This window comes from Dysidea avara, chromosome 2, assembly GCF_963678975.1.
Source record: "Dysidea avara chromosome 2, odDysAvar1.4, whole genome shotgun sequence".
NCBI classification, from domain to species: Eukaryota; Metazoa; Porifera; class Demospongiae; order Dictyoceratida; family Dysideidae; genus Dysidea; species Dysidea avara.
Window position 1 is genome coordinate 36171578 of NC_089273.1, and position 23578 is coordinate 36195155.

At 37.3% G+C, this 23578-nt stretch overlaps 1 long non-coding RNA gene across 1 annotated transcript in view; it reads right to left on the reverse strand.

The window, feature by feature from the left end:
* LOC136247208 (uncharacterized) overlaps nt 1-11312 on the reverse strand; it is a 49070-nt gene extending 37758 nt beyond the window's left edge. Inside the window, exons 1-2 of the long non-coding RNA XR_010697192.1 lie at nt 11257-11312; nt 5991-6072 (exon numbers count right to left, since the gene is read on the reverse strand). This is a non-coding gene — a long non-coding RNA (uncharacterized lncRNA). The remainder of the gene's footprint in view (nt 1-5990; nt 6073-11256) is intronic.
* Nucleotides 11313-23578: the final 12266 nt, after the last annotated feature.

Consider the following 23578-nt stretch of genomic DNA (forward strand, 5'->3'; position numbering starts at 1 on the left):
TTCAGCTCTTTCATTTCCTTACTGTAATTAGAATGATTGCCAAGGCATTTGTTGCACTGTTCTTTTCTGCACAATGGATGGAGAAACTGAAGTGGAATGACTACTTTGTGTTTCAGTAACTGATACTTGAACTGTGTGCTCATTGGATCTGGTGTCATCCTTTCCTTTGCTGCAATTGCATTCATTCAATTGGTTACACTATTGACCGGCTGTATGTGACTGATAAGTGGTATAGCTGCAGGTGCAGAAAGTGTTTTAAAAGTTTACAATTTTTTTTTGTTTATGTAAATATTTACCCATTGCAATCAATAGCCTATACTGAAACTTTAGGCTTGCACCATTATGTCAGGTTATCACAGATCTGGTCACATTTAGTCAGGTAATCACTGACTATTGATGACAAAATTTCTTGCAAATGTGACAAACTCTACTACAATAGAACATACTTCTGTTGCAAGCATGCCAAATTCTAGTGCAAACATGGACGAGTCTATTGCAAAGCTGGCGAATTCAATAGCAAAAGAGTTTTGTCTCATAAGTTCTAATATTATGAAATAATTAAGCCTTAAATTGCAATTAAAATTTGGAAGGACTACACAGAATGTATCATCATAATGTGGAACTTGTACCATAAAATAGAGGAAATGTCCATAATCTGAACACTTATTGCTACATTGTTACCAAGTATCTCTTAGCACACAAAGTATCTCTTAGCACACAAACCGACATGGAAAGTCAGGACACCTTGATAATCAGGACAGTCCCAAGGTGTCCATAATTCATAGGTTTCACTGTACAAAGTGATTCAAGTCATATGATTATGACTGACCAAAAATTACCTTCTATGGAAAGCAGTTAAGAAAGGTGACATCAATGATATTATGGTTGCTGATCCATCACTACACAATGACTACCTATCAATTTATATAGAGTCACTTGTCACAATGCATTGTGGGTTTGGGTTTTGGTGTTCGCTTCTCAACACTCCAGTACTGATGTATTGTCTGGCCAGAACTTATCACCAATGTGACACTACTGTGTTTCTATACTGTATTATGAAGTTTAAAAATATAAGCCTCAGCCGAAAAGTGGCTTCATTTTTATACATCAGTTGAGACCAAGATGAGCCTCCACACATACAGCAAGGGTATGTTACAATAGAGTTAAACACTTGAGAATTTGCTTGCTGCACAAAATAAAGCAGTGAAGGTTCATAATACAAAAATACTAACGTACATCACTTCATTGGAAATATATACATAAATACAATACAATTAACTACAAGTTCCCTTGTACTATGGCACAATGCAGGATGCTATGATCTCAGGGGAATAAAGTATCATGTATGTACAATGATAGAAACAAAATCAAGGATTGGCATTGCCATTATTGCAAAGAAAGGTTTATACAAAGCTACAAACTTTATTAAACAGAGAAAGTATTCACCAGAAATTTTGCAACAGAGACACAGGTGCATAATTTTCTACGTTACACAATATACAGGTATACACATGTATGACAGGATCACAAAGATGAAACATTAGAAGTATTCAGTATGAAGAAGACGTGGCACTAATCACTCAAAGATGCATGCACGCAGGTATATAAACGTTTTTGTTTCAAATTTTGTCATCTTTGTAAATTGACAGCAATAGTATTTGTCACTATTGCAGTAGAATTGATTGTCTCTGTAGATTTCATCGTCCCATTTAGTTACTCATATTTTATTAGTGATGACAAAATTTCCTGCAAACATAACAAACTCTACCGTGATACAGTAGTGCTTAAATCTCAATTCCCATGGCAATGAATTGCAAAAGCGACAAATTATAATTATTGCAAAAGTGAATTAATAAATTCAATAGCAAATCCTATAATAATTTTAGTCTTCTAACAGTGTGAAATAAGCCTTTAAATTGAGCAATTAAAATTTCAAAACTACAAAACAGAATATTCCGTATTATTTAACAACTCACATATGCAGCATTATCTACAGTGGAATCCCTGTACTTTAGAGGACATCTGCATAATCTGGACACATGTAATAATAGTCTTAAAGTATCTCTTAACACACGAACAGATCAAGATAATCAAGACAGTCCCCCAAGGTATCTTTAACCCACATGTTTCACTGTACACAGTGGTTCAAGTCATATAATTATGACCGCCAAAAAATGCTTGTCAACTTCACGAGGCACCATGGTAAGGTAACGTTGATGTGCTCGCTGATTCATTAACTAGCTCCCATTTTATATAGAGCTACTCATCACAATGTATTGTGGGTTTTGGTTTAATATCATACACAGACATATAGGCAAAGTATTGATGTCTAGAGTGATCTAAACAACAATGTACAATGCACAAACACTTGCACACCAGGGGCTTCCCTAAAGAGTAGTAGAGCGATGCAGCACCGTTCTACTTTACTCAAAACTCTTTTGATGTGGCAACAAGAATGTATACAATTAACAAATTTACTTTGATGATGGTATCAAATTGACGGCTTTACCGCTCTACTTTATTCTGTTGGAAAAACTCCCGTGTCATACGATATTCTTAATAAATGTCAGTGCATTACACTGAAACTCATTTGAAATTGATCATACATTAAAACTTTCCAGTTATTACGTACAGTATCGTGGCACAGTATGTATGCAAGCATGTGCCCACAATTGTTGGAACAGCCACCACTCAAATAAAATATACTCACCAACCACTACAGATTCATCTCTGATTTACACAAATTCAGGATCCATATGTTTTATCGTACAGTTCTGGACTCGACCGTGTTTCTTGTAACCACCGCTATTCTAAAACCTGGGTACGTACATCCCTGATAAACAGGATAATACGCACACTGAAAATCTACTATTAATCAAAGATTAATTGAGACATCACGTATGTACATAATTTTGTTACTTTATAGATTTATAAATGTTTACCACACAAACTTGAATTTATAATAAATCAGTCAGATGATTCTTTGCTGCTAACACACAGTATGCAACTGAAATATGTTTCTAAGCCAATTATACAACAGCACTCCAAGTATCTGTTCTTTAAGGGTGCTAGCAGGTTTTTGAAGCCATTCAAGGGACAAACTACATAACCACATGCCCTGTTACATCATAATTGGCAATATTACGCATACTCAAAGTATCCGTGTTAGGCGACCGTGTTTTGTGCTAAATAAATTGGCCAAGAAACAGCCTGTTTCGTTTGAAAACCATCACGAAAATGATCATCTGGGTGTCCAAGAATGACAATAGAGTGAATTAGCCTGAACACAAGCCAGAGACACAAACTGATTTGTAGCCAACACACGTTCTTCCTGCATTGTCTGGAGTGATAGTGTACAGTATGCTGGTAAGTTATATGTACACCTGTTCTTAGGTAGTGATGATGTATGTTCCAGCTGGATTTATCACACATGACAGGATACTGACTGTGCTTTACGAGGCATTACCTATCGAAGAGCAGGCTTGGCGACTCCACAAGCAACAGGAAGGTGTCCCAGTGTGTAAAGAAAAGGAACAAGAACTTTTCTTTTGTTCAGAACTTCATTTATAACTTGTTACTTGATAAAGTTGGCATTTGTGGTTTATTGGAATTTGTTGTAATAACTGGTCGGCGTGCGCATGTTCTACACTGCATTGTAAAAGGCGATATTCTGGAATACACGATAGTCGGATCTCTACCAAACTTTTGGTGGACCATCAGTGATAAATTTGCAAACTTTTAGCACATGGGATTATAATTGTTTTGATCCATCACGAAGTTACAAGGCCCGGAAGTCAAAGCTCCCTCGCGGGCACTCACTCTTTGTTTTATAACTCAAGAAAGAAGAAGTGCAAAGATAAATCCCTGCACTAAGTTTCCACAAGTTTATTGAAGAATCTTCACAGCGAATTTGATGCCTGTGCAAGCAGCCAGTATCTCGGAATAAGAAAAATGTATGGGTTGACTTTGAGGGACTATAGCGCGTGAATGAAACAAGGTACAATCTTATACTTTGGTCTCTGTAGTAGAAAGTTAGGTCAATCTTCGAAGCAGTAGTTTAGATTCCTGTAGCTTCATTTTTGCCTGTATCAAAGGTAAAAATAACAGCATTTGTGCAGCTTCAAAAAGGCGCTAGCACCCGTAAAAGACTAACAAGATCATTTTTTACTACACGTATCAGGATACAGTTGTTGTACAAGTAATGGTATTCACACTTAAAGATATCACCACAGTTAGCTCACTGGCAAACTGCATCAGTTTCCCTGTTCTATATGGAGTGCACCATGGCCAGCCACACAATTTTTATTTTCACACGATAAGACGTCAAATTTATGCACCACAGACAATCAAATTTGTCATAGACATCCAGCAACCATTCCTTTACACCAATACGAGAATAAGTTTCCTATTTACGCACATACATAGAATGGGAATTTATTTCCCTATTGGACCTGGTAATTGAATAAACAAGCCTGGCATTTATTCAGGCCAGAAATTTATTTCGTAGTGAAGTGATAATGTTACATGATTACTTACAGTTTGCAATATTGCAACAATGACATACGTGTTTATCCTGCATACAACTCCTGCAGGTGTTTATTAGAATTAGTCTAGTTGTTAGTACCGTGTCATTGTAACAGACCAAAGCATGTATATTGTATGTATGTACGTATTTGAGCTTGGCTTTAATACAGATATACACACACAATAGCTGACCATCATAAAACAGCACACTAATTGTAATGTTATTGGGTAGTGACAAATGGGCAACACATATGACTTCAATAAATCGGTCAATGCTACCTTAAGTACTTGTTTTGAATTCGCATTACTTGTGTATTTCACCTTTATTTTTACAGAATCTTTTTCCTGCAGTAGCAGGGCCGTAGCCAGACTTTTGTCTGGGTAGGTTCTTTTAGAAGAAAAGTGGACCTCTATATGACATGATTCAGATTATATTATGGTGTGTGCACCCAGCATGCTTCGCATGCTGACACTAGGGGGGCCTGAGGGCATTCCCCCAGAAAATGTTTTGAAAATTGATACTAAAAGGTTGAATTTAGTGGCATTTCAGTCAATAAAAATAACAATTATTTAGGTAAGCTGAAGACCAGCTGTATGGATGATATCTGGAAAAATATCTCTATTGCTACTGTAAATAATTTTTTTTTCTGTTATAATTGCACCATCTGCATGTGTGTGTCTAAATATAATATAATGGAATGTCACAGTGAATAAGAATGGGAAAAGATTGAGAACTCTGCGATGATCAACATGGGCAGTGGAGCAGAACAAAGGTTGTCTTAAACAATGAAATTTAGACATTGCATGGAGTTGAAGCATGGATGCTATTCATGGGCTCTGCATGGAGGGGCTTGTCCACTAAAATCTTAATGAAAGCTCGGTTTCGACAATCTACATGTAAATTAAGTAGTTTTTAAAGAAAATGTAGTTGTGACTGTTCTATTAGAGTGGCTGACTTCTCTATTAGAGTATCTCAATCTTGCATTGCATTTAATACAAGCACTGAATGAGCTATTCGGAGCACTTAATTTAGCTTCTTATTAGTGGTATCTAGTAAACTGTAGCTAATGGACATTTGCTCCTGAAAATTTGACTTGTATACTAAAACAGTGGACCTTTTTGCTAAAATTGTGGATCTTTTTCCAAAAGGGCGGTTCTTCAGAACCCACCCAAACCCCCCTGGCTACGGCCCTGCAGTAGTGTCACACCATGACACACATGGAAAGTATACCTATACCTTCTGCTATTACAATCGATTAAGGGATGTTGATATTTACCATAGTGAGTTGGGTAAAATATCCATTATTCATACTTCATGTAAATATAGCAAAAGATAGCACATGTAATGTGAGGGCATACTTACACACACACACACACACACACACACACACACACACACACACACACACACACACACACACACACACACACACACGCACACACACACACGCACACACATAACCTACCTTCAATCTCTAATAGTCCCTCTCACATGAAGATACTTCCAGAAGTAAACATCCTCTAATGTCCACTATGTATGTAATCAACCTGCATGTGTCAGTAAACAAAATAACATAAACAAAAGTCAACACAGTGTACACAAATATACATACATAATATGACACATAATACATTGTGAATACATACATGTACATATATCTGGTAGGAAGATAGAGATTTTACCATTATGAAAGTGATACAGTAATCTCAGGTCTTTATTGATTCCTTAACAAACATCTAAACAACTACTCATGAGCATTAGTAACACATTTCTTCATACTAAACCATAAAATAATAATTACTATTAATTCAAAAATGAAGTAGGGATCCAAGCAATAAAAAGTAGTGAAACAAGAGACAAAAGATGGTATTACTGCATAGCTCGGAAACTTTGGAATTGTTTCGTTTGATTTTTAGCATATAGCTAATATACTTGTGACTGTTCTGTTAGGATGACTGCTGTATTAGAGTATCTTGAGTCAGCCTTTTATCTTCCAGGGGGTGTATCACTATCTTATATTATCACTGTGCCAGCTTATGAACACATCTAGATCAACAATAATGGAGTGTGTTATCGTGATTAAGTACATAGATTGTTAAGAGGTGCAGTACCATTGCTCGATCATTACAACCAAGATCATGTTAATGGGTGTGGTCTTTGATCTATCATAAAGTTCCGGTTCATACCTATCTACCAAAAGTAAGTAATTAAATAAGTTTGTGGCTTCTAAATATGTTGCTCAAGGAAAGTGTTGACAGGGTAAATTATTACCTCAATATGGTTTCATTGGCATAATTGCATGAAGGACGAAGACAAGATAACAAGGTGCAAAGGGCACGCACTCCAAAAGGCACATACCACTGGTCAGTTTGCTATTGTGGCGTAAAATAATAGCCGTGTACTGCTTTGATTCCCTTACATTATTAATATGAAGAATTATTAAGATTAAGATCCCCATTTGGTAATTATTTATATCAAAAAAATAAAATAAAACCTTAACCTTCAAGTTTCCTTACATGGTTGTAAGAAACTTGTCAAAAATTAAGGGTATTAACTATTATCGTGAAGTAGTGCTTCTGAATGATTACATAAATCAGGGTCATACCTGGCATTTATAATGCTACATGTTATAATTGATTGTGGGATTTGGTTAAGGTTGACAAAAGACAAAGAATATCACCTACAGGCATACAAGAACAACAAACCATAGTCACAAATGTCTCCATACCGCAGTAAACAATTATATCATTAACAAATGTATCACTAAAACAACACAAAGCCCACATGAATTGATAACAGTACTGCCCCCCCCCCCCCCCCCCCCCCCCACACACACACACACGAAAAGTTCGTAATTCACAATTGGTAAATGTATGGGGTATTCATATGTTTGATTCAGTGCTCCTGATAACTCAGACATCAGCCATTGTCTGACCATAATAGGACATAACCTCTGATCAAAGTAGACCAAAAGTCCAGGGTGTTTATTTTACCATTAGAAAGCAGCATGAATAATTCTCTTTGATGTTTACACAGGGCTCTAAGTTTCATTTAGAGACCTGTTGTCACGTGAGACTGTTATGGCAAATTGAACAACACTTCAAAGAGTTTTCTATGTCACTGATTTAATTAGTGATTATATGGTTAAGTGAGATTTGGGTTTTTACCTTCATCAGCCAACCAGCACTTGACCAAGCTAGCTGTCACACTGAACAAGCCAGCTGTCACACTGAACAAGCCAGCTGTCACACTGAACAAGCCAGCTGTCACACTGAACAAGCCAGCTGTCACATTGAACAAGCCAGCTGCTCAATGCATATTACAGTTACCTCAACAACATTCCACATTCAAAACTAGCTAGCCACAAATGAAACTGGCTACTGGTATTGCCACTCAAGCATATTTTGCATTTGTCTGCTTGTCAGCACTGTCGCCATTAGACCATCAACACACTTCAGCTGTGTTATTGCACTTGTTTGTAGCTTCATGACAGTTGTAACTTCACAGCTAGTTGTAATAATGCTTGTAGCTTCCTGGCCAGTTGTCATAAAACTTGTTGCTTGATTGCCAGTTGTAATAAAGCTTGTCACTTCATGGCCAGTTGTTATAAAGCTTGTCACTTCATGGCCAGCTGCAATACAGCTTGTCACTTCATGGTCAGTTGTAATAAAGCTTGTTGCTTCATGGCCAGCTTGTAAACAAGCCTTGGAACTAAATAACAGCTGCTAAAACAACACTAACCTGGCTACTAAGCTGGCTGTGTGCAAACATGCTATAAAGGACCTTACCTAGCATCACTCTGTGCTTCTAACAAGCTGCTTTCTAAATAGGTTAGATACCCACTGTTGTTTTTCAGTAGGTTGAAACCCTTGTGCTTAGTTTGGCACCTCCGCAGGCATAATGTCACACCTCAGTGACCAAACCGTGCCCTTGAGTTGTCACCCTACTAAATAACCTCCCGTGGGTATCTAACATATACATAGTAGCTGTCAATTTGGTTGCTAGGAGATAAACATTCAAGCCGCCCAATGGATTGACCACAAATGTAGCAATGCCAACTCCTCTACAGTACAAAAACTTCATAAAAAGGAGTGTGAATTTTAATAGTGACTTAGAACAGTGTTGAAACCGGGTCGGGTCATCCGGGTCACATTTTCTCCGGGTCATCCGGGTCTGACCCGGTTTACAATTTATCCGGGTCTGACCCGGATTGGATCACGTGAGAAACGAAATTGTTCGTTTGACGACATGGAACTTATAAATGCTATCGCGTAGCTCTTTCGTGAGCCACGCCCACTTATCGCATTACCAACATATGCTCAGCCACGCCTATTTGTTAGTAAGTGCAGTATGTAGCACGAAACTGAGGTATCTATGGTGAGGGGTAGCTATTGTCAGTAGGTGAAGACCTTTTTTTTTTTTTTTTTTGTTGGTCTTCAACCTACAGCTAAGCTGAAGTTGCAATATTTACTCAACACGAATCGAACGCTCAAAATGTAGACTCATTCGCTCACCCGAGACTAGCCGAAACACGTCTCGGCTTTAATTAATCCGGGTCACATCCGGGTCAATCCGGGTCACATCCGGGTCAATCCGGGTCACATCCGGGTCTGACCCGGATTGCTATCCGGGTCAGTGGGTCATCCGGGTCAGCAGTAGTGACCCGGTTTCAACGTTGACTTAGAACACAAAAGAATGACTATTCTCAGTACAGTGGAGGGACTGCCTACTACCAGAGTACCTTACACTCAAGACTGTCCCTCTATAGACAGTGTTATAAGCCACCTGTGTCGAAGTATGTCTGGACAAATGTGTTTTTGTCAGGACATTTTGTCCTGACACTTAAGAATTCTTATCAGGAGCACTTGACTGATTAGAACAAACTACAACACACAAAAGGAATAAACATGAGTCGGCCTTTTCACTTACCAGAGGGTGTGTCACTATCTCATATTATCACTGTGCTAGCTTATGAATACATCTAGATCAATAATAATGGAGTGTGTTATCGTGATTAAGTAAATAGATTGTTAAAAGGTGCAGTACCATTGCTCGATCATTATTAATCAATCAAGATCATGTTAATAGGTGTGGTCTTTGACCTATCATGAAGTTCCGGTTCATACATATCTACCAAAAGTAAGTGATTAAATAAGTTTGTGGCTTCTAAATATGTTGTTCAAGGAAAGTATTGACAGGGTAAATTATTGCCTCAATGTGGTTTCATTGGCATAATTGCATGAAGGACGAAGACAAGATAAAAGGAAAGACAAGGTGCAGAGGGCACACACCACTAGTCAGTTTGTTATTGTGGCATAAAATAATGGCCGTGTGCTGCTTTGATTCACCTCCAGCTTTGTGACTGTAGTCAGGTAGGTAGCCTAGCAGATGAAAATTCGAGTTTCAGTGACTTTCGATTCCCTACTAAAACAGCACTATACTGTACTGTTAGATTATCAAGATGATGAATTATTAAGATTAAGATTCCCTGTTTGGAAATTATTTCTATCGTCAAAAAATTATCTTCAAGTTTCCTTACATGTTGTAAGAAACTTGTCAAAAATTAAGGGTATTAACTATTATTGTGAATTAGTGCTTCTGAATGATTACATAAATCAGGGTCATACCTGGTAATTATAATGCCACATGTTACAATTGATTGTGGGATTTGGTTAAGGTTGACAAAAGACAAAGAATATCATCTACAGGCATACAAGAACAACATGCCATAGCCACAAACATCTCCATACCTCAGTAAACAATTATATTATTAACAAATGTACCACTAAAAGACCACAAAGCCTACATGAATTCATAATAGTACTGTGCAGCCCCCCCCCCCCCCCCCCAAAAAAAAAGTTTGTAATTCACAATTGGTAAATGTGCATGTATAATATGCATGTTTCATTCAGTGCCAGACATCAACCATAATAGGACATAGGACATAACCTCTGATCAAAGGAGCCCAAAAGTCCAGGGTGTGTGTTTATTTTACCAATAGCAGCTGTCAACTTGGTTGCTAGGAGATAAACATTCAAGCCACCCAATGGAGTGACCACAAATGTACTAATGCAGACTCCTCAGAAACTTCATAAAGAGTGTGCACTTTAATAGTACCTTAGAACACAAAAGAATGACTACTCTCAGTACAGTAGAGGGACTGCCTACTACCAGAGTATGTTACACTCAAGACTGTCCCTCTATAGACAGTGTTATGAGCCACCTGTATCCAAGTATGTCTGGACAAATGTGTTTTTGTCAGGATATGTGACCGGATTTACAAAAAGGGGTCTTCTACACACATCCAATTTACCAACTTTAACAACTCATAACTTCAGATTGGAAAAGGCTTTTGACTTAAAATGTAGTCAGTAGTGAGCACCAACATAGCTTAGTGGATGGAGAAAATTTCAGGTTAATGTGTTTCTTGCTTGCTAAGTTATGGTCCTCCACGTTTATAGAATTGGATGTGTGTGGAAGACCCCTTTTTGCAAATCCGGTCACATATTTTGTCCTGGTACTTAAGAATTCTTATCAGGAGTATTGGACTGATTAGAACAAACTACAACACAAACCTGTTGCACAGCTAAACCAACACCATGAATTAACACTATAAGTCAGGTGGTACACAACCATGGAAGGTACGGATATCAGATAATCAGCACAATCACTGTTATAGTGATGACTGCATGGCGTTAAATAGAAATACTAATGTTGATAGAAACACTTACATCCATCATGACTCAGTAGCTTTGGAGATTTTGGAATCATCAATTAGCCAAAGCCTTCGGGGGTTACTATTCAGTGGACTGGACTACTGGACTGGAACACTGGACTGGACTACTGGACTGACATATTTTTGGTTTTTGCACATTCTATGGTTGGAATTATGGAGTCTTGCTAGTAAGCACCCTTAGGGCACCTGCAGCCCACTTCTAAATGCTGAAGACGAACAGTGGAATACGCGAAAACTGTCTCTTAATATTTTCGCTGCTGTTTATTATGCCACTATACAACACTTATTCCTTACCCTGGTGTGTAGTAGCTAATTGAATGTGACAGCAATAGTTAACCAGCAATCAACTAGCCAGTAGACAATATCTTTCAAGGTATCCTTAGAGCAAGCTTGAGGAGCAAGCTTGAGGAGCAAGCTTGAGGAGCAAGCTAGTCTCGCCAGCATGGCCAGACCTCTAGACTTGCCTCTAGTTCAGTGCAGGGGCTTACCAATTAGAAATTTTTCAGTATGGCTACTTATAATCTTTAATTGATAAGCCCACAGAAATCTGGCAGCGAGACTAACTTGCTTGCTCCTCAAGCTTGCTCTAAGGATATAACTCGAAGGATACCGTCTACTGGCTAGTTGATTGCTGATTAACTATTGCTGTCACAATCAATTCCCTGCACTGCCTGCAGCATTACTACACACCAGGGTAAGAAATAAGTGTTGTATAGTGGCATAATGAACAGTAGCGAAATTATCAAGATAAGAGACAGTTTTCGCATATTCCATTGTTCGTCTTCAGCGTTTAGAAGTGGGCTGCAGGTGCCCTAAGGGTACTTACTGGCAAGACTCCATAAATCCAACCATAGAATATGCAAAAATCAAAAATATGTCAGTCCAGTAGTCCAGTCCAGTAGTCCAGTCCACTGAATAGTAACCCCCAAAGCCTTCCCCCCCAGCAAGGTAAAAATGTCCAGGTCTGGAAATCGTCGTAAACAAAACATGTTGACTGTGGCATAATTCAATCTACACCTGAAACAAAGTTAATTATTGTTGGCATACAGTCCCTTATACTGATGTTACATACCCAAGTTTGAGATATTTGGCTACAGAGAAAGTTGATATCTTTCCGTCCAGTTATTGATTTGCTTAACCGGAGAGCCGTTCCAGTCAATGAGGCTGATATTTTGCACAAATTCTGAGCTTTAATTAACAGTATTATCTATCATGTAAGTAAAAGGAACAAAGATTCTCCTACACTAAGATTTTACACTCTGGCTGAAGGGGCAATAAAACTCACTGAAAATATTCTTAGTAAAACTTCACTACCACTTAGAATGATAGACTAAATGATTTAAATGTGTCATATATCTTAGAATACTCCACATGTACCATTTTCTATTACTTAGAAAGAGGATACGCCCTAAAAAGTTTACTGTCTATAGTTGGATAATCGGTATGCAACATAGCTCTGCATTAATTAATTAAAGCCTAAATATTTTTCACTGCCATATAAGCTTAGATATGCTTGACCTTACAAAACCGAGTGTACAGAAAAGTTACAGTAAAACAACCAACCACACCTTAAAGAGGTAAGCCGTGCATAAGTACCAGATCAAAAGGCTTTGTAGATGCCATGTGTATTTTGCTGGTGTCAACCACACCAGGCTGGAGTGAAAAGTCTTGAGGAGCGTGCACACCTTGGAAGCTGATACAGGTGCTGTCAAAAAATTGTTAACTGAATGGAGCTCTGTAGGTAGCAAGAACTAGTTGTCAATGGTTGTTCAGTTAAAATGTAAATATTACTCTATCTACTTTTGATCTAACGCAAGACCCAGCCCGAAATTAGACAAATCATTTTATATGAAAGGCATTGAATAGAATCGTGTAAAAAGTTAATTGATCACTGTCAACAAACCACTCTAGCAAACATCTACACACAACACAGACAGTAAAAAGTGCCCATACATACCTTCGTGGTCACAATAAAGAAATCACACGCTCTCATCATCTACGCCCAGCGGCATTTAGCTTTTGATCTGAAACATATAGCTACCATCGTGACTTTTCTCCGTAGTTACAAAGACTTTGAAGGTGTGCCAGATGGAATACGCTAACCTATGCCAACTGCAAGGAAACTCCTTTTTTCTTCATTAAGCGCCACTGCGCGTATATTTTACAGAGCTGAGAGGATTCATCTTAGTCTCGCGTGGGACTAGGTTCATCATGTACTACAACCTAGACATCTTCCTGCGAATGGATTCCAGATTTATGAAGCCGGCATGGATGATGCTATGGTTCCTGATGATGCACTGACTTGAGTAAATTGAAGGTCAGTAGCTAAAAGCTGCGGGCAGACTTTACTTTATCGTGTTGTACACTGTGTTATGTATTTTTGATAACTTTATGCCTTTACCAGAGCTCCAGTTATACATTAGTACCCATGAGTCTAGCCGACCCCCTAACTCTTCTCCTGTAGCTACAAGACCTCAACCTGCAAAGTGCTGTTAGAATGACACTGTCTAAGGTTGAAAAGACTGTATCTATCAATGTTACGCCCTAGCTACCTGCCTCAGTGATGGTCGGCAGAAAAAGAGCCTGGTGTAACTTCAATTGCCATAGCTATTAGCTACAGCGTGATGGTTGGGGAAAGAAATAGGAGAAGAAGAGGTGGATGGTCTTGCTTCCTTTGCACTCCCCTGGATAACTGAAATATATGTGACCATCTCAGTGAAAGTCCGCACAACTTCCGAATTTCTTTTTATTTGCTCAGCATTATCTGCATTGTCCAAAGAATGGTTCACCAAAATTTCAGTCAACCATGGTGAGTAGTTTTGGAATTACACCGCTAGAAAATAGGGAGAGTAAAGAAATCGATTTGTACAGTGACTATTTGGGATGAGTCTATTTTGCTTTTATTTCCACCTATTTTTTTTCCAGCAATTCTTTTATTTTTCACCTATTACTGTATGCTCCATATTTTGCTCAAGAATTATAAATTTTGCTTAGCATAAATCTTTGTCAATTAACCATTTCCAAGTGCAAAGCTACAATTTCACCTTAAATATTAATTGACTGTTCTATTAGAGTATCTCGATCTAGGCTTGCTCTTAACATGCATAGCAAGAAGCTAGCTAACATTACTTAACATGTGTGACTGTTCTATTAGGGTATCTCGATTGCCACTTATTCTTCCCATAACAATTAGCTATGCATTGTTGATATTTTATCTCTTCTGACTGTTCCATTAGAGTATCTCAATCTTTTGTGCAATTTTTATGTCCATTTCAAAAAAATTGCACCTATTACGCCAGCATTTTGCTCATTGCTTTTACCCACTCATTATGCCAAACATGTTGCCAGCAAAATTGACGTGTCCCTAGTGACTATTCTATAAAATAATGTACATGTGCTTACATTTGCAGCCATTACTTCCAATTGGATTAATCTAAAAAGTTGAGATTTGGCTTACAATGTTCACCATGGATTGGCAGATCAACCAAAGTATAGTTTTATCCCTGAAGTCACTTGTGCATAGGTATATGAAGGTAGTTTTACTGACAAAAACGGCAACAATTTTGTTTAATTGTGAGCAAGCGTACATGACATGCAAATCATCGGGGCTACAGCAACAAAACAAAGATTTTCGATCTCCCCATGAGTAGGCGAATACGATGGTGTATAGGTTTAATCAATGTAAGACTTCCTTTCCTGAGTAATGGCTCGATTAAAACTTGCATAAAATTTTCTTTGTCACAAGCATAATTTTTACCATTTTTTTAAATTATGTTTTTCTCAAAATGCATGCTTGTGTGAACCGGATGGGTTTTCACTGAGACAGTCACATATATGAAAATTTAAAATTTTGTTCTTGCATGATGTAGTTGGTTTATTTTTCACAAAAAGATATCAAGCTAAGTTCTGCTTCAAATGTTTTAAAATGATGCGGATGGGTGGTTATACTATTCAAACCTTGAGCCAACTAATGTTATTCTATAAAGGTGATTTTCATTATGTAACATGTGCCTATGATAATTTTAAAGGCAGCATTTTAGGCTGCGTGCTTCGCTTTTTGGGATCCCTACTTAAACAGTACTACGTTGTACTGTTTGATAATGAAAATTTATGGCAATTCCATTAGATAAAGCTTGCAGGTGGAAGCAGGAATTTATACATAGCTAGGATTCAACTTGGTTTAGCTAGAATACCTTGGTTTTAGTAGGATTTAGCCCCCTCCCAGTTTTCAAAATTTAGTTACTCTAATAGAGTAGTCAGCTGCTTTAATAAAGCAGTCATGTATGTAAACAAATAAACATTCAGATTCAAAACTTTAGTCAAACAATTTCAGCAAGCTGATTAACTGTACATCAGGGCATGCTCTTAGACTACTCTAGTTAGAGCATAGCACATTGTGCAAATTATATTATTACAAGTACACAAAAAAAATAGGAATTTTCAACTAGAGTAGGGACCATAGCACATCGATAAAAAGTAATTTTCTTGTAAATAATTTTATTGTGACTGGTGAACCCATGCATACCGCATCTGAAATAGCGCCAGCCCCTTATAATCTGAAAAGTGAACTATCCATTATGCTTTATTGTCAGCTATGTTCAACTCATAGCAGGGCCGAGGCCCAGAGATTTTGAGTGGTCCGGCCAGACATGGACTACAATGAAGGTCATAGTCATGCACACTACTCAGTTTGTATTGTTCTAATATGATCTGTATATCAGAGATTATCTATTTGGTGCATTACTTAACTGCATGTGCTATATAAGCACATACAGCATGCTAAGCTAGAAGGGTCAGGGGGCATGCTCCCCCAAGGAAACTTTTAACAATAGATGCTCTGAAATGGCATCTGGAGGCTATTTCACATTAGGGCTGGGGGATAGTATGTGCATATCGGAATATCGGGATAGTATCACTATCGATATCGCCTATATCGCTTGAAAATTTACTATCGGACAGTAATTAACAAGTAAAATACGGAGAAATATCTGCTAAATACTTTAAAATAATAACTTTTTGGAACAAGAATCAGCCTAAAAGGCTGTTTAATATCTTATGCAAAATACATGCATGGGTACATCCCTCCTTCCAACTCTCTTTGAAGGCAACTAATAGGAAATAGGTGAATTATCACTATCGTTTTACTATCGTCTATCGTGAACAGTATCTTGATATCGTTCGGACAGTGAAAATTTTACTATCGCTCAGCCCTATTTCACTTGCAAAATCTCTTTGTAAACATCAATTGTAATTGAGTTTCATATCTGACTATTATAGCTAGTAGCTAATTTTATTTTCATGATGTGTTTAGTTTTACAGCTTTTGTTAAAACCCGGAACGGACCGGATCGGACCAGAATTTTATTGTTGAGGAGTGCTTATCCAACTAAAATAAATTTAGGTGTGCTTGCAAGGGATACAGGACGTGGACTCTGTTCTTCATTTGCACTCAGGGCACGATTCTCCACTGATCGCCAGAGTGGCTGATGGTGATTTCGAAGCAAATATAGTCGTATACTGGTATATATAAAAGTTTGCGAAACGGAAATGTAGTGTATTACAAGGACTCGATACTCTCACCGTAGCTAACAATGGCGGCGAGATACAAGCTAGCTAAGACTGGTCATAGATAATATAGATAACTGGACTGATCTGTATACATACCGTACGCAAGGAAATGTGGACGTAAAAAAATTTGACTAATCAAACAAGATCAAACCGATTCGTCAAATTCTCTTAAGTATAAATTTCATTGCGTACGGTATGAAGATCAGTCCAGGTATATTATCTGTGACCAGTCTTAGCTAGCTTGAATCTCGCCACCATTGTTAGCTACGGTGAGAGTATTGAGTCTGTGTAATACACTACATTTCCGTTTTGTAAACGTGTATATATACCAGTATACGGCTATATTTGCTTTGAAATCACCATCAGCCACTCTAGCGATCAGTGGAGAATCGTGCCCTGAGTGCAAATGAAGAACAGAGCCCACATCCTGTATCCCTTGCAAGCGCACCTAAATTTATTTTAGTTGGATACGCGCTCCTCAACAATAAAAGTCTGGTCCGGTCCGTTTAGGGTTTTAACGAAGGCCTTAGTTTTACTGCATGCTAATGTATGACATGCATGATCAATGCAGTGTGCCATGTAGATGACTCACTAGGTAATTTTAAGACAGTTAACACAGATGTAATGGCTTAAACTATGTTATATTCTATACTGACTTTATTAGAGTATCACGATGACTGCTCCATTAGAGTATTTCGACCTTTTCACTAAAATCATGTAGCTGAAAAGTGATTGGCCGGACAGTGGGTTCCGGCTCTGACCCATTACACAGTATTTCAAATCAACAACTGTTCATAAAGCATCTCAGCAATTCACGCATACCAAAAGAATGAAATTGTACCACGTACCCCAATCATTAATTATCAATTATCATCTGAAAAATGAAGTATCCATTACAGTCAGCTATGTTCAACCCGTTACACAGCAGTACGAATCAAGAACTGTTCGAAAAATCCAAATAGCCACTATGAAAAATACGGACGGTTTACATTTCGAAGGGAAGCCATCACATGCTACCGCCAAATTGACATCTTTCGCTGTCAGTAAAGATGAATGGGAGACAAAAGAGGACACTGGTAAGTCCATGAAGAATGAATTGTACATACTGCGGTATGCTAAGAGGCACCTCTCGGGACAAAGCAATGTCGAACAGTGAAAAAATCAAGCCTGTAGCCTTAGCCGTTATTGAGTTACGCTTGTCTGAATACATCAGTCAGTCAGTCAGGCAGTCGGTCAGTAGAAAATTCCATTAACTAAATTATAATTAAAATTCTGTAGCAACTTGTTGAAAGCATTTTGGGTCGATCTGAAAGCTTGTTTGGGCTTAGTTTTGCCTAACAAATACTGCCTCATTGTTGTCTGGGAAAATTGAGGCTGCTTTTTGGGTAATGTTATTTTGTCGGCCACACCTACTGCTTTGTGGTCCCTACTATAACTATTGTACTGCATGATTAATAACTAGTTACCACCCTTCTCAGCCCCACACTTTAAAATTGGTTGCTACACCTCTAGAACTATGACAGGTAATGACCTCATCAGAATGTAGCACATGATATTTAGAGGTGTACCGATAACTGGATCAGCTACAACATCGGCCATCGATATGGTAATTTTACCAACATGGTATTGGTACAGAACAGCAGGAGGATCGATATCGCTACCGATATTTATACTGTAGCAATAGCTTGTACATAATGGATTATGCATTGGTTTTCTATGTTGTTCATGTGGCTGTTTAGTGCTGTGGTTCACTCTGAAACAAGCACTATGATATGAGATGCCATATAATACATGTGATTCATGGTAGTTGCATAAAAATGCTTGTGAGTGCCTAATTATCTGCATTGCACAACAGAAATGCAAGCTGTATACCACCACAGGCAGAGTATAGCAATGAATACAAGTATATACATGTTGTTGTAGGGTAGGTAAAAATACACTTTTAACTACAATGCAAATATCAGATTGACTATTGGTTATCGACTTCTTTTGATGGCATCAATATCGGACATCGGTACATGCCAATAACCATATCGGTACACCTCTAATTATATATGCACTGTAGAATGTTTGGAATAGTACTGTGTGGAATCATGAAGATTTGTACTTTCTCACAAATATATTGACTGGAAGCCAGAGTAGAAATAACTTTAATTATTGATAAGGCATTTTCAAGCCCATAAATGCCTTCAGTGAAACACTTTCGATAAGTTGCTATGTAGTCTAAAAACTATGTCCAGTGCATGAAGATTATTGCTGACTGCATGACCAAACTAATTGCCTAATGCTTTCAGACCAGAATTTTGCACTGCCTATAACAGTTAGATGTCACGCTATATACAATGCATACATCATGGACTTACTTTTGTCTCTACAATTTCATTTTGCAAACAGCACAAAATGTCAATTTGCACTAGCAATATAGCATGTGCTTGCATGTGCTGATTATCATGGCTATAGCAAGTAACTGCTTTATTTCTGTATTTATTCTCTTCTAACCTTCTGAATATGCAACTGGAAATGATTCAGAAGTATTATAGCCTAGTAATTGTAATTAGGGCACAACTTAGACTAAGTTTTCACGCCATTTTTCATCCATTTTATTGCAGTAACTATACTTGGGTTCACCATGCAGTCATAATTAGATTACAAAAAGTAAGTGGACGTGTAAAAGGAAAAATATGTTCGATTAGGTATACAAGTTGTGAAAAACAGGGAGGGCACCTAGAAATATAAGTACTAGCAAATATTCAATCCCTACCTAAGCCATTGCTATAAAATGACGTATAGGGATTAAATGTCTACTATAGTATATCTGAATGTAATATTTAACGTCATTGTGACTGGCTAAATTGTATAGCATTGGTGTCAAGTTACAGTAAAGTTAATACCATATATACTGATTCAGAAATTGCATCCATACATAGTGCATGCAAGATTCCTGCTACATATAATTCACTGAATTCCTTAGAGCATATAATCCTGTATCCTATTGCAGTGAGCCATTTAACTGTTATGTATCACTGTATTTAAATACTGCAACATGGAAGTCATACTGTATAATTATTAAGGTACCAATTCCTTACCAAGAATATCACAGTAGCTACACCCACTTGTGTACTTATAAGGTGAAGCCTTTATATTGTGCAGCTTTAAAAGTTCTACTGTAGGAATGAATATAATGATTGAAATTATTGTTACTAGCACTGAATGGCTATAGCCAACGTACTTGTATGAAATGTACTGTCTTTCGCAGATGCCAAAGATATGTATCAACGGCTGAGAATTATATACTGTATAACCCATTGCCAGCTGAATTCCTGGTGACTACAAGCTTTAATAGACACTCACATTGTACAATTCTTGAAAACTGAGAATAGTTACTTAATCTGCATGTGGCAACACAGTGAAAATAGTCTAAATTATTACTGTTACTGTATTTCAGAAAAAAATCATTTCTGCTGTATCCACTAAATTTTATTGCTATAGTGATTCATGTGAACTCCCGCCAAACACAGTGATATCAAAGAGGTGAACATGTGTTCACTCCCAATGGTTTTGCACTGGAACAAGCATGTTTTCATGATGTAAACATATTTGCGTGCCTGAATCAAGTGTTCAGCCATTGTAGCTACATGTTTCACTATGGAAAATGTTGTCAATGATTACATCCCGTAACTAATTTAATGATCATATCATATGATTACATTAATTTAGTGTAAAATTATCCATCCTTAATCTTCAAGGTTTCTTCTCATATAGTTGACTGTGTAGCTATGACAACCAGCATTCATTGCCAGTAGTTAACTACTATATAATATTGCTTACTGTGCCTAATATACATAAATGTATCAGGCCTTAAATTAACGTGCGGTCAACGGACAAAATCCACACAAATAGCACAATGTCTGCACATAATTAGTTTTGGGCGGACACACATGTCCTTGCAAAACCAATAGTGGTACCATAAAAGCTGATGTGTATATGTTTGTTTGTAGTGCTAACAATAACTGTCACTTGGTTGCTAGGAGATGCTACATTTTCCCAACCCAAGGATTTACCAATGCCACCTCCCCTTTTTGTACTGCTATCACCAGCAGCTGTAGTGACCACAGCCTGGTGATACTTTGCAGCTATGTGGTTGTATTTAACCTCAAAACATTCAATGGAAATTCCCTATTCCAATTCCAGCAGTGCATATAAAGTGCTCCTCTAGCTCATGTCTGTACAATTTGACTCTATGTCTGTACATTTGTGAATATGTAAGGACATTTGTCCTCGGCACCTTAAAAATTAAATTAAGGCCTGATGTATATACTTCAACTATAGCTACATGATTTTTTATTAATCAAAGCAAAAGCAGTTCTGTATTACATAGATTAAAGAGTGATACATGTAATTTCAGCCATTATCATATGTACAGCCATTCTCTTATATTCAGCCATTGTCGTATATAAATGTCGTATAATCAGCCATTGTAGCTACATATTTTACTATGGAAAATGTTGTCAGTGATTACATCCTGTAACTAATTTAATTTCTGTAAATGATCGTATGATATGATTATATTAATTTAGTGTAAAATTATCCTCCTTAATCGTCAAGGTTTCTTCTCAAATAGTTGATTGTGTAGCTATGACAGACAGCATCCATTGCCAGTAGTTAACTACTATATAGTATTGCTTACTATGACTAACATTATATATAAATGTATATACTTCAACTAGCTACATGATTTTTTATTGATCAAAGCAAAAGCAGTTCTGTATTACATAGATTAAAGAGTGATACAAAAAGGATCCCTTATGGTGCATTAACTTGTTTGCTTTCACTAAGGATTTGCAACAGCACAAGTACTGACAGTATGTAAGACGCCTGGTCCTATATACAGCCTGTTTAAAAGAAGCCTGCAATGTTGCATTCTTTTGTCTGTAAAGTGCATGGCAACTACATACGTATGTATCACTGCTTAATGTTGTGTAGCAACACTGCTTAAAGTTCTTAGTTTACTAGAATCGTATGTCCCCAGTATAAGGAACAGTTAATAGTTTACTATTTTAGTAGCTTTTCAGTAAACCTGCATTCACTGATGTTTTACTGAGAGTTTAAACTTAGTAGAACAATATGTTCCATATACTAAATGTTACTGCTATTTTACTATTGGTATAACTGGGTTCAACTACAGTGAAGCAGCATAGTAACATAGTAAAGTAAGAACCTTCAAGCAGTGCAACTGCATTTAACTGCAGGGAAAGTCTGGATGATTAAACAGGAATGGTAGGTAGGCTGTAACAAACACATATATTGCTGCAAAACTTAACAATGTATTTTACTGCAGGATATATAAGTCTGAATAAACAGAAATGGTGTAACAAACATATGTGATCTAGTTGTTAAATGATGCACTCAACTAGTATTGATGACAGGAGAAGGATTTTTCACAATGCTCAGCCTCTACAGGTTTTTATGCCATTGGCCCCATTGCATAATTATACTTTACAGTGAAACTTGTATGTTGGACACCTTTGGACCGACCAAAAGTGTCCTGATTATCAAGTGTCCTTAATATTGAGGTGTCCTGATTTTCCAGTTCACTAAGGGATACTTTCAAATTGGGACCATTACTAAGTGTCCAGATTATATGCAGGTGTCCTTGATTTCAAGTGTTCTGATTAACAGGTTCCTGTGGAAGTACTGTACATGAACTTTCTACCTGGTAGATTTACACCTCTTAATATAAATCTATAAATTGTGTACTGTATAGTTGCTACTTTTAATAAAATGTATAATTATGTATTGTTCATGCGCCATGTACTTTAATGTGGGCATTCAAAGGCACCACTCAGAGTATAACTGTCATATTACCAAGCAATACCATGGGAAAGCAGTCAGAAAAGAATTCAATTCTGTGGTATCCACTAAATTTTATTAATATAGTTGATTCATGTGAGCTCCAGCCAAACACAGTGATATCAAAGAGGTGAACATGTGTTCACTCCCAATGGTTTTGCACTGGAACAAGCATGTTTTAATGATGTAAACATGTTTGCACGCCTGAATCATGTTGTATATTCAGTCATTGTAGCTACATATTTCACTATGGAAAATGTTGTCAACCAGCAATTATTCACCTCAGGAACTGGAACATGTTTCAATGAACTCTTGTCTCCTTCGTGAATAACTCACTAATCATGACTATGTGGGCGTGGCACTGTTTAAAGTGTAAAATGTCTGATCCATCAAGAATTTCTATTGATTTCCATCTCCAGGAGGTGCTGTTTCACTATAACTTACTATCTATAATTGTTTTCATCTACTGGGGTGTAGAATATAACAGTTGTAACACAATTACTCGGGATATGACTAAATATACACACTCTCACTCAAGCGCTGCGCTCTCTCGTGAATCGTACATATATTTTAGTCATAACCCTTGTTATAACTATAAAATATATTATGTTAGGCACAATAAGCAATATTATAGTAGTTAACTACCAGCAATGAATGCTGTCTGTCATATAGCTACACAACTATTTGAGAAGAAACCTTAAAGATTAAGGTAGGATAATTTTACACTAAATTAATGTAATAATATCATAAGATCATTTGTGACCGGATTTCACATAACAAGGCTTCCACACACACAAAATCAAACTTACGATTTTACCAGAAATGGATTGCTGGTCTAATACACTATCATATTTCACACTGTACTTCCTTCAGCACTGACAAGTCTGTTTTCTGTAGCAG